The sequence below is a fragment of the Miscanthus floridulus genome, unplaced genomic scaffold, assembly GCF_019320115.1.
Source record: "Miscanthus floridulus cultivar M001 unplaced genomic scaffold, ASM1932011v1 fs_302_1_2, whole genome shotgun sequence".
In the NCBI taxonomy this organism is placed as follows: Eukaryota; Viridiplantae; Streptophyta; class Magnoliopsida; order Poales; family Poaceae; genus Miscanthus; species Miscanthus floridulus.
This window is the reverse complement of record NW_027096546.1, coordinates 1-13,301: the sequence shown is the minus strand read 5'-3', so window position 1 is coordinate 13,301 and position 13,301 is coordinate 1. Positions and strand designations below refer to the sequence as shown.

The following is a 13,301-nucleotide window of genomic DNA, read 5'->3' as shown; positions in this document are numbered from 1 at the left end:
CTGCCCTGCTGATATGGCAGACCATGCTAGGGATAGCATGTTTTGTTGATCCTGATAGGGCCGAGCTATGGCTTCGTCTCAGCGAGTGGTCATGTCCCATCCTCCCCCGGCAGACAGTGCGGTGTGTTAGGGCGCCGAGCCATTACTCTGCGGGGAGTAGACGGGGAAATGACTATACGTCTATACTGTAGATGATGTGAGTTCTTCCTTGGATTACAGTGGTTGTTGTATGCCTGTGTTAGTATCTGCGCCCGAGGGCTGATGGCGGCGCCTACAACACTGTAGGACAAAAGTCGGCGCCTACAACACTGTTCGGGCTTTGTTAGGTCGGAAAGGGCTTAAAGCACCCATCCCATCGTATCCTGACGGTACCTTCCTGCAGGCGTGCAGGGTATGGTCCTCGATACTATGGTTGACTCGAATGTCCTATCGTACCCTGTGCTCATCATCATAAAGGAGTAGGGTGTAGACGTCAGGCAAGGCGGAGCCTGCCCTCAACCATGGGGCGAGGCGGAGCTAGCCCTCAGATGTTGGGTGAGGTGGAGCCTACCCTCAGTCGTCGGGCAAGACGGAGCCCACCCTCGGACGTCGGGCGGGGCGGAGCCAGCCCTCAGACGTCGGGTGAGGCAGAGCCAGCCCTCAGCCATCAGGCGAGGCGGAGTCTAGCCCTCGGGGATCAAGCGAGGCGGAACCAATCTTTAGTTGTTCGGACAAGAAGCGTAGTAGCATTCTTGTCTGATCGGAAGCGTCAACGTTCGATGGTTATTAGTTCCATCTCATTAGGTACCCCGGTATTAGGCCCCCGACACTAAGGCTACTAGATGGAGCAAAATACTCAGACCAAGGCAGACTAAAGAAGAAAATATGGGCATGCCAAGTTGGTGCTGCCAACCGGCTCCCAAGACCCTAGACTAGTTGTCCAAACATCATTTTCTAACTTTTTGTATCAATTAATTGATAATCAAAACACATACCAACTAAACCAACCCCGATGCCGTTAAAAAGTACTCATTTTGATGCAACCCACTAAGAAAAAACATAATACTAATGTTTAATCCAATTTTTAGAATTAAATTGGCAAATTAACATTGACACTACCAACTTTTAGACTTAGAAGGATTTAAAGCTAAGGTTGACTTAAATTTCTAATTTAAATTCTAAGCTCCTAAAAGTACTAATTAACGACTCATATTCTTGAAAGACAAAGTTACATTGTCATCTACAAAGTTTATACTTCAAACTTTATTTAGACGTCACCTATATGTTTTATAGCGTTTTTGTTCAATAAAAATTAGTTAACATCTCTACTTGCTGACTCTATAAATCGTGAATTAACTTTTCGTTTTATGTTTTTACGACTCGTTTAAGTTACAATGCGTGACCTATCCATCACACCACATACAATATCACTTAAGTATGATGCTCATAACATGTTTTAGCAAGTGATTCACCGTGTAACACCGAGGATGTTACATTTTGTGTGGGGGCTAAATCAGAATGGATTGTCTTTAGTAAAATCCATGTGCATAAGCTATACCGTACAACACTTTAATATGAAAACTTAAACTACCTCTCAAAATCAGAGTCTCTATGTGGTACTTGTACAAGAGAATAGTTTTAACAAAAGATAATTTAGCGAGGCGGCAGTGGCAAGGAGATAGAAAATATTGTTTCTGTTCTTCAAACAAGTCCATACACCATTTACTCTTTAACTGTCTTTATGCTAAATTTATATGGAGAATTGTTCAGGTTTTCTTTAATCTAATACCTCCAACTAGTATTCACAATATGTTTACAGACCGGTTGGGAGGGATAAATAGGAAAATGAAATCTTAAAATTTTGTGGGTGCAAGTGCCATTTGTTGGGAGGTTTGGTTAACCCGGAATGCTATTGTTTTTGACAAGGCAATAGCACCATCTTATTTATAGGTTATCTTCAGGGGACTTACTGGATCAGGTCCTGGTCCCTAATACAGAAGGGGAGGATCGCCATATGATGAAGTCGTGATGGAGATGTTTGTAAGACACGGCCGAGGATTTAGCAATAGACTTCCTTTTCAGTTGTGGTGTTTGAAAACTTTTTTTTGCTATCACTATGGCTCAAAACTTTGTTTTTGAGATTCTCTGGACCGTTTTACGCTTGCGTGTAACGAGGAACAACCATATACATTGGTAATATATTCCCTTTTAAAAAAATACCTGTCGTTGGGAGGGTGTGGTCCGTGTGGACAAACCCAGATTTCTCCACACCCAAATCCAATTCTCAGTTACCCATTCGACACCCTCCCCACTTTAACCCAAATCCACCTACCCAAACCCAATGGATAACAGTAATCCAGTGGATAATAACAGCAGATAAGAAGTAGTGGTAGTTCAGTAGGGCAGGGGAGGTGGCCTCCGGCGGCGATGCCATGACATGCAGGGGTGGACACAGCGGTGGGGCGGGGGGCTCAAGCCCCCCCCTACCCATATCACAGCAGTGGAACCTCTGTGGAGCCCCATGAATTTTTAGGCAAAGTTCCCCTGAAATATTTTCTGGGTCCGTCGCTGATGACAGGTAGTCAGGCACCACCACATCCATCTCGATTGATTCTGTTGTTGCTCTCTCTCTCTAACATACGAGGATAGTTCGAGCCCGTTCGGTTGGCTGGTTCGTATCGTTGCTGGTTTGTGAAGAAGTACTGCTGGCTGGTTTGTGTGAGAGAAAAATACTGTTCTGGCTGAAAATTTACGATTGTTTACGACAGGCTGTTCGTTGTTCTGATCAGCACAAATTTGATTCGTTGAGTGTGCCACCATGGAAGTGCAGAGAAGCAAAACGGTAGTGCCTGATTTGAGAGGGAAGACCAGGGCGGCGGCGCGAGGCTACTCCTGCATCATGGGCACTGTGCCGCACAGGGCGAGCGCCCTGCGGCGCGATGCTGCTCCCTGGCACCATGCCGCCCAGGGCGAGTGGCCAGCGGCGTGACGCTGCTCCTGTGCACGGCGCCGTGCAGGGCGAGCGGCCGGTGGCGCGACGCTACTCGTGGGCACCGCGCCGCACAGAACGAGCCACCGGCGGTGGCGAGAGCTAGGTCGAGGACTAGGAAAAAAGGGTGATACCCTCCCCATACCCTCTAGCTCCCTATGGGTAAAGGATTTTTCATCAATACCCTACCCGTTTGACGTGGATGTGGATTTGGAGATGGATATTCGATGCCTGTCATCAGCCTATTTATTTGGTTGTGGCTTATCGTAAACGATCGTAAATTTCCAGCCGAACAATATTTTTCTCTTACACAAACCAGCCAATCCGTACTTCTTCACGAACCACAGACGATACGAACTAGCAAACCAAACAGGCTGATGGAACGCTCTCGTGTAGGCCTATCTTCTGTCTTCTCCCTGTTTCGTTCCTCCTCTCGCTTGGCGCTTCCAGAAAAACCCCAAAAGACGTCTTCGTGCCGTCGCCACTAGGCACGTCGCACGTCCCCAATACCTTGCGGGGCCGGTATTGGAAGCACCCAAGCAGGCAAGCGCAACGCACGGAGCGATCCCACAGGCCACAGCTCGGCTCCTCGTCGCCGTCGCAACCGATTTAGATGGAGATGGAGGCGGCGGCGGCCTCCGACGAAACCCTAGCCGCCGTCTTCGCCCAGCTCAAGCCCCACACCGTCGCTCTCCTCGACCTCCTCCGCAGTCGCCGCCCCGCCTCCAGCTCCGCCTCCTCCCTACGCGAAATGGCCGCCTTCCTCCGCGCCGCCCCGGCCCCGGCGCTGCAGCTCTGCTTCGAGTAGTCCTCACTTCTCCTGCACTTGTTTTTGCTGTTTTCGCTTTTGATTTGGGTCTGTTAATTTGTGTTTCGTCCTCTCCCCGTCTCAGTTATACAGTGTTTCCACTGCTCCTGCTTCTGGATGCGGCGGTGCAGTGTAGGAAGCAAGGCAATGCGCCGGGGCAGGGTGCAGGGGGCATTGATATAAGTGATGCCGTCGCCGAAGTTGGTCTAACCTGCCTTGAGGTCCTCCTCACCAAGTGCCGCCTCACCTCGGTCAATCAGGTCACCCGCTTAATTCTGCTATACACACTACTCATCTCATGGGGTCCCTTAACTACAGTCTACCAGTTAGCTGCTTTACTGAAAATCGGACTCTGCAGTGTAACTAACTAGTACTTGTTTCAGTAGTTTATATTGGGTCAGTTGAGGATGGCATGAAATGAACTAATACTTGTTTCAATAGTTGATTCCGGGTCAGTTGGGGACGGTATGAAATGACTTAGGCACATAGTGTGGAATCTGTTTGTCACTCTTACTGTTCTTTTCCTTTTCCTTCTAGATGGTAGCAATGCTGAAAAAGTTGACTTCCGGGGCTATGCTTTCACCTTCAGAGGCTTCAGAGGAATTCCGTGGTGCAATTATAAGATGCTTCAGGGCCTTGGTTTTGCAGCTACAGCCATGCTTGGACAATTTTTGTTCTTGCAAACAAGGAACAGTGTTGCCTACGACCCCAACCAGTACAGGCTTGGAGGTTGGAAGTGTAGTCCGCTCAAATTACTCTGCACAGCCAGAGGAGTGCTTGCTTGCATTCCTTAGGTCGCAAAATGCTTCAGCTGCCGTGGGACATTGGCTCTCACTTCTTCTACAAGTAAGGCGGCCATTCCTGAATATACATGTGCATCCATTTGTTCTCGGGGTGACTCAGCTTTAATTCTAATTTGCTTTGTTTTCATATGAAAGGCATCAGAACTTGAGGCATCAAGAGGGCACCGTGGAAGTGCAGATGTTAGGAAGGAATCATTGCACACTCTGCGCATTCTTACTGGCAAGGTAAGAAGATACATACAAGCTCCTGTGATGCATCCAGGCAGAAATGCTTATTGAACACATATTTTTTTGAGGATCCCTAAGCATACCACAGGTTACAATTCCCCTTGCTATGCAGTTGATAGTAGTACCTTAGTTCTTTTAAACCTTGATATCCTTTCTCAAATTCTTGAAATGTAGTTCCGTGATCTGGATGTTTAGTTGTCGGAAACTTCTCGAGTTCTTCTGTCCAGCCTTGGTTAATGAATCTACAGAATGCCTCGAACTCTGACTATGTCTGGGTAGTGTGGAGTGTGAATAGTTAGCTGTGGATTGGTGGCCCAATTGGCATAATTACTATCAATACTCGTCTTCAAATAAATATGTTCAGCTAATGTTATTTATTCCTAGGGGCTACCATATATGATATAATAATATCTTCTTATTGTGCAAGAGAATCAGCCTTGTATATGTGCTTGGCATGCACTAGTACCTTTCTTTTTGTGACAGATTTCTTGTTGCATGAAGGTGTTTCTCAGTAGTTTTATTTATTGCAGCATAATTCCTTATGCTTAGACTATTCCTTTTCTGTGCCCGTCATGCCTACAATTCATTGACATCGTTTTCTTGTCAGGTAGGCTCTGCTGACGCACTTGCCTTTTTCCTTCCTGGAATTGTCAGTCGCCTTGGGAAGGTTCTCTACACAGCTAAGACTATGATAAGTGGTGCTGCTGGGAGTTCTTTGAGCATTGAACAAGCCATTCTTGGATTGACTGAGGCTTTGATGATAGTCCTAAATGACAAGGAAAATCTTAGTGCACTTGGTAAGCACATGAATGAGAATCATTCTCATTCTCCTGGTGGCAACGGTTCAACTGAGCATGTATTGCAGATGCTTCGCCAGTTACCAACCAAAAGTTTATCTGATGAGATAGGCCATGATGAGACTACAGATGACTCTATCTCCAATGTCAATAATTCCTTTGCTGATAGAAAGGCACTACGTGCGAAGCGGACCAAAAAATGGCTCGAGGAAACAACTAGTAATGTTGATAAATTGCTTTGTGCCACATTCCCACATGTATGTTTTCCTTTGGTTATCTTACAGTTAAAAATAAATGTGCCCTGTTCGGAACGTGGGAATTTTTCCTTGTTCCTGCGTTTTTCCTATGAAATTGAATTGATTTCAGGGAAATTCATGTACGATTCGTGCGTTCCAAACGGGCATATATACTTTTAAGTTGGCTTAACATTATGTCATTTTTTGCAGCTTGCTATTCATTCATCTGAGAAGGTGAGGAAGTCGGTGGTTAGCGGTGTAAAAGGGCTTTTGTCTAGTTGCGGTTCTACATTAAAAAGAACCAAGATGCTACTTTTGGTATGTGAACTTCAGTATTTTTGTTACCTTTGAGAGCAGAAAGCTATAATTATGTACACATATTTTACAACTTTGTCATCATAGCTGCATGCATTTTATCATTTGAAATTGATTTACCATGCATATGTTAGCCTTTTGTAGCAGTCTCTTAGTGCTTGACCCAACGCTATATTTATTTTTTATTTTGTAATTTTATTGTTGCAGGAATGCTTATGTGTTCTGGCATGTGATGATGCTGCAGCTGTGTCTGAGGCTGCACAAGATGCTCTTGATTATCTTTTCAACCAGGGCCACAATCTTGTAACAGAAAACGAGATTTCTGATACCTTTACTAGGTTCGTGCTACTTCCATTTCTGAAACAGCTAAAGTTGATGATGGCCTGTGAAAACAAAGTTTTAAATGTTTTTTGTATTAAGCAGGCTGGTCGAAAGGCTACCTCAGGTGGTACTTGGAAGCGAGGAGACAACCGCACTTTCACATGCTAGGATGTTGTTGGCTCTGACCTATTATGCTGGCCCTCAGTTTCTGATAAATCATCTTCACCGTTCTCCTGTGAGCTCACTCTCTCCTGGACGTTCTTGACATTTCTTACATAAATATATGATTCCCCTGCTGACTTTTAATTTGATTCCTTGTGTGTATCTGTCATTTTTCTGTTGACTTTTGAAATTGATTACCCTTGCAGGTTATTGCTTCTCGTTTCTTTGATTGTTTGGGTTTATGCATAGGTCATAGCTCACAGTTTTCTGGTTCCATGGACAAGCTAATTGTATCGAAGCCACTATCTATTGGGTATCTTTATTCAGTTGCTGAGTTGAAGAGTGGTGCCTATGCTAAAGATACAACTAACAAATCTCTGCATGCCATGTCGACATCTGCAGCCTCCAAAATATCTGTTATCCATGATAATGCTTTGCCAAATGCATTACTTGGTACAGTTGAATGTGAGTTGCCCCATGTGCCTCCATGGGTTTTTCATGCTGGTAGTCAGAAGCTTTACTGGGGTTCTTGCTGGAATAATTAGACTTGTTGGCCTATCAACAGTGTCAGGTACCTTGTGAATTAATTTGCTTCTCAAATTTATGATTCATGGGCTGTTCCACTTGTCGCATTATGAAGGATACCTTTTCTTTGAGAGGAAATGAATGATACCATTTTTATGTTGTAATGGTCGCTCATCATATTTATTTGTTTAATTGATGCTAGGGAAAGGAACTGCTGCATCCTTATCTCTCTTTGTTGATATTCTGCTCGATCAATTTAGGAGGTTGAGCACTGAGCTGAGAGACAAAGATATTTACAAAGATGGTCTGCAGAGGTGGTACATGAAAAGTGAAGCTGGACAAACATTACGCCAAGCAAGTTCAGCTGTCTGCATGCTCAATGAGCTCATGTATGGTTTGTCAGGTCGATCCCTTGGTATGTTTTTACAACTTTTCAACAACAGATCAGCACATATGTCAGGGACAGTTTGTCAGAAAAATCAACTGCTTGCTTGTGTTAAACATAATGGAGTTACTAATGAAAGAGAAGTGTGGGGCTTTAATGAACAAAAGGGCACTAAAGACAACATTCTTCATTGCATCGGCAGTATTCTGCATGAATATGTATCACCAGAAGTGTGGGATCTTCCAGCAGAGAAGGACACTGAGCTACGCCTAATAGAGTCGAACCTGCCATTGCACTTCTACCGTGATACAACTGCGCTGCACACGGTAATAGTGGATAATTTTGATTCATAAATTGGATCTGTTTCACTTTCTTTTTTTCTACTCTATTTAAGTATATCCATGTGGAACATATCTTGTCTGCTCAAGTTTTTAGATTGTTGTTTTAGGTAGTGCTTGAAGGAATTGGAGTCTTGGGTGTTCTTCTTGGTCAAGATTTTGCACTTAGTGGGTTTATGCACTCTTCCCTTTATCTTCTGCTCCGTGAACTTATCAGCTCAAGTGCTCAGATAAGAACTGCGTCTGATGCTGTCCTAAGAGCCCTTGCTACTGCTGGCAGTCATTGTTCGGTAATATGTTGCCTTGGTTCATGCTATGAGTATTGTAATCATTATTTGATAGTGTATTTAAAAAGTCTTCTTGCCTGTACAGGTTGGCCAATTTGTCGTCGTGAATGCAGACTACATTATTGACTCTCTTTGCAGTCAATTGCGTCACCTGGACCTGAACCCCCATGTTCCTGATGTTCTTGCTTCCATGCTGTGTTACATTGGTGCTTCTCGTGATATCTTATCATTCTTGGAAGAACCGGTATGATGTAGGATGGCTGTATTTTTAAAATTGGTGACACTTCTGTGCTTTTAAGAAAAATTGCAATCCACAAAGAAGCAATGCATCTGCCAACTCGGCACATTGATGCCCACAACTATTCTTGAATTAATTCACTTTTATTTTTGAACCGTTTTTTTTTATTATACAATGGGATATGACAATCTAGATAGGGTGGTAAGGAATAGGGGATTTCCTTTAATACGAAAAAAACCTAAATTTGCAAGCAAGATACATATATGTGATTTCATTACGATGCATTTAAATTCTTACAGATGCAAGCAGTTTCTTCTGTGCTAGAGGTTCTTGGCAGGCATGATCACCCACATTTAACTGTTCCATTTCTGAAGGTATTATTCTATACATACTTTCACAGTGCTACACTTTGTTATGTTTGACTGAAATGGTATCTTTTTGAGCTTATGTGTCAGTTTATGTTGTCTGAGGTTATGACTTGCACATATTGACACATTTAGCTCTAACATGAGTTCACCAAGTTTGATACCTCCACACAACTGGGATCACATTTTATGGAGGCTTTAATATTATTTGTTATTGACTCCACAAAGTTGGTGTGTGCTAGGACAATAATCAGTAGTACAATGACTATTTTAGACAAGTCTTTCTGATAAAATGGCTTGTTATATTATCTCTTAATTAAATGAAATCTCCCTCCGTTCCAAATTGTAAGTCGTTTTAGCTTTGTTCTGGGGCCATTCTCATTCTCAGTGCTAGATTTCATTGCACTGTTTCCAAGAGTAACTTGTGGGAAATGAAATGAAACAAGACCCACAATGCATACCTTCATTTTACAGTTTCATAGGCTTTGCGTATTTTAATGTTGGATGATGTTATGAAGTGAAATGCTCCCAGTGGAGTTCCACTTAGTTTCCAACGCATGGGGATGGAATAAAACGCTCCCAGTGGAGTTTCACTCTGTTTCCAATGTGTTGGTAACTGTACGCGCTGGGTTTCATCTTCTCTCTCTCTCTTCATAATTCCTGTGCCACATCATTAAATGCGAATGAAACTCCCACTGGACTGGCATAAGTCAAACTTCCCTAGCTTTGACCAGATCTATAGAGAAAAGCACAAGCATCTACAACATCAAAAGGTCCATTAGATACACCATGAAATACATCTTGATAATGTATTTGTTTGATGTTGTAGATGTTAATAGATTTTTTCCATAAACTTGGTCAAATTTAGTCAAGTTTGACTTAGGACAAAGCCAAAATGACTTACAATTTGGAACCAAGGTAGTATATGTAAGTCCACAATTTTTTATAAACTCAAAAATTCTATTCAAAGTCAAATGCAGATATGGATAAATCTTATGGTAATATTTACATTGGTATGTGCAAGATTATCCGTGGCACTATTATTCCTGTCAGATGTACACCCTCTCTTTTATAAGGCGCAGTTTAACAATGACACGGTCTCCCAAATTACACTTTGGCCATTTATCTATTTTATATTACATGTTTATACTTATAAACTTATGATAATTGGATAGTATATTTAATTACAAATCTAACCATATCAAGTTTGTATTATAATAATTAAAAATTGTTAGCCAAATTATTGGTCAAAGATTTTAAAGTTTCCATCTTGATATGCGTGTGCGCCTTATAAAAGAGAATGGAGTATTTGCTTTCATCATCTTTTTCTTTGTAAGAGTGTTCCCATGCATTACTGATAATACTAAATATTTTATTTGAGTAAGTAATTTATTTCTGTGCGCCCTTTTGGTTTATCTAGGCAGTTTCTGAGATTTCCAAGGCATGTAGACATGAATCTACTTGTTTGCCAGATGAGGCACAATCATTTGATGTGAAGGTCAGTTCTGAGGGTCAAGAAGTAAAAAATACGATTGAGAAGAGAATGGAATCCAGTGCAATATCTGGTAATAGCCTGACACAACTCAATTCTTGTTTTTCAGTATGTTCTTCAGCACCTAGATTGGGTTGTATCTTTATTATCATTGACAAATGATCAATAAGCACATAAGCTCCACTATATCATCATAGGAGTTTGTTTCTCATTTTCTATATTATCTACTGATATTTGATAATGCATGGTATGCTAATATGCCCCTCAAATTCCTAGTTGAAGATCTGATTCATATATCCTATGATACTTGCACCCATTTCTTTCTTTCTGTATTTACTTCCCTTCAAAATTTTAAATGTTCATATTCTTTAGAAGATATTTAAACATGATGGTAGTCAACTATCATTTTTTTTACCATACTATAAAACATTTTTTCCTGTTGTATTCACTTTCCATCTATGCTCTACCCAACTTGCTTGGGAATAAAATGCTTTCCTGTTGTCATTGCTGTATGGTATTCTGGAACACTCTGCGATGTAACATGGTTCAACTGTTGTATCCTGCAAAATGTGGTTTAGGGTCTGTTTAGATGTAGATATTCAGGGACATGTAATTGAATTGGATTCAATAATCAGCCTTGGTATTAAAATTGGCCACGATTCAAATTCTGTTGTTTGGATGACTATTCAATTAGCTTCTGGAATCCTAGAAAGAGGCGCCGGTCGTGAGGAAGAGAAGGCCCGCTGACTATTGGGAAGAAGAGAAGGGCTTGCCGACCTTCGACCATGGAGAAGAAGAGAAGGGTCCACCAGCCGCTGGCCATGGGGTAGAAGGGAAGGGCCCGCCAGCCGCGGGCCATGGGGTAGAAGGGAAGGGCCCGCTGGCCACTGGCCATGGGGAAGAGGGTGGAGGTGCATTGGGGGTGGCGCATCAGGGGTGGCTCATCGGGCAGCGGCACGTCGGGTCCAGAGGCGTGTCGGGTGGCGGAGCTTTGGGGGCGGCTCGTTGGGCGGCGGCGCGTTGGGGAGGGACCTGGGCGGGTGAATGCAGAGCAATACGGAGGAGGGCAAGGGCTCGGTATTGAAGATGAGGGGATGCAAGCATAGTGAATATCACTTTGTATTGGGGTCAAATTTCCAATTCTGATTTCTTAACCACCCAAACAGCGGCATTCAGAGCTACTCAACACTAATTCCAAATTCTGAGGCTGAATACCTACATCCAAACTGGGTATTAGTCTTTTTGTTATTTTTTTGGCACTTCATATGAAATTTTTTGATTTACTTTATTCATGGGGACCTCACATTGTAGTATCACTAATATCCTGTCTTCGTTATTGCATCAGAAAGAATGAATGTTGATGCTCGACCTTATTTTATGACCTTGGAATACTGGGAGGATTTACTTTGTAAGCTAAATGAGATGAGAAGATATAGGAGAATAGTTGGGTCTCTTGCAGGCTCTTGTTTGTCAGCTGCCATCCCACTTCTCTCTTCGACTAAGGAAACAGCATGTCTTGTGGCCCTTGATATTGTGGAGGTATTTTCTTTTTCTGTAAGGACAATGCATTTTAATAAATTGAAGTTGCGATTTTTATTTCATTCTTTTACTTGGAAGGAAAACATCACCTTCGTAATACATTATATGGCCTGTCTTTTTCATGTGCTTGCACTGGTTTTATCTGCTATTCTTTCAGCCATCATTTGCAATGATATTCCAAATATTGATTTTTATAAACTTGGTCGATATATGCCTATACAATACTGTGGGATAGCTATGTAGAGTTATTTGTTTTTCCAGTTTTTTGTATTAATGAGATAACACTGTAATTTTTATCATTCCAACTGATTTTGCAGTCTTCCTACCTTATATTACATGGAGACATAGTTCTCATGCCATAATCTATACTGTCATTTTTTTTTAAAAAAAAAGTATTGGTGAAAAAAAAATCCTGCAATGTTACATTAGTAACATATACCTCTAATTTCTTGTTTCGTCCCAATGCAGAAGTTATTTCTGACAGTTGTAGACATAACATCAATGTTATCTACTGTCTCCAGAATGCCACTATATCTATTGCCAAGGTTGAGGAGGCTTATAAATGTGAATGTCAAAGCAAAGGAGTTATTGAGGAGGCCATCCAGTTTCTTTCATTTGACGAGCTTCTTGATGGTACAGATGCCACTGAAGATGTCGATGAAAATAGGCTACTCCCAGCAATGAACAAACTATGGCCTTACTTGGTTATCTGTCTAAGGAACAAGATCTCAGTGGTAGGTTTTTTCACATCTGGTTGTTTTCCATTGTGTGAGTTCTGTTGGTTGTTTATTACCCTCCTACATCGTTTGATTCATCAATGTTAGTTTTTTTTTTCATGAATCCCTTGCACGAGGTCACGGTTCTTGGGTTTTGATCTACAAGAGTACGTCATACAGCTTCCATAATATTTCTTTAAGGTTTAGTTGTATTCTAATCATGGAACAGGTAGTTTGCAACGGAAGAAAACCTAATTCATATGTTTGAGCTTGGGTCAGGAATTATAGTGGTCAGTTTGGATATCTATGGATTTTTGACATACTCTCCCCATTTTTATTTAGATGTCGTATCTGCCTTTGGTGCACAGACCGAGGAGATTAACGCTGAGTTAATCCTACTCGTTTTTCTGCTCCGTGCGATTAATGCTGCATCATACTCAGTACCTGTGTCCCTCTACCTCCCTGCATGCAGATTTAATTATTTCGTGGAAGGAACTAGGCGTCTCTTAACTACATGACTCTCCTAATGAAGTGCCTAGACCAAAATACGACATGCAATTGCGACTTTAAAAAAAAAAAACAGATACAACATCTGAATAAAAACGGAGTATAGTCAATACACAGTAAATTTATATGCGTTTATATTTTCTTGGCTCCTGGACTTTAGTTTTCATGTTACATTTAGTTTATGGGGTATCTGCTTGTGCTCTAAGTTTAACCTGATTGTATGCTACCTTCCTGAGGTGTAAGTTATTCAATTACCATACTGTTGTTTTGC

General features: G+C 42.0%; 1 pseudogene; it reads left to right on the top strand.

The window, feature by feature from the left end:
• The first annotated feature begins 3,383 nt into the window (after nt 1-3,383).
• On the top strand, nt 3,384-13,233 carry LOC136531203 (uncharacterized; annotated as a pseudogene).
• Nucleotides 13,234-13,301: the final 68 nt, after the last annotated feature.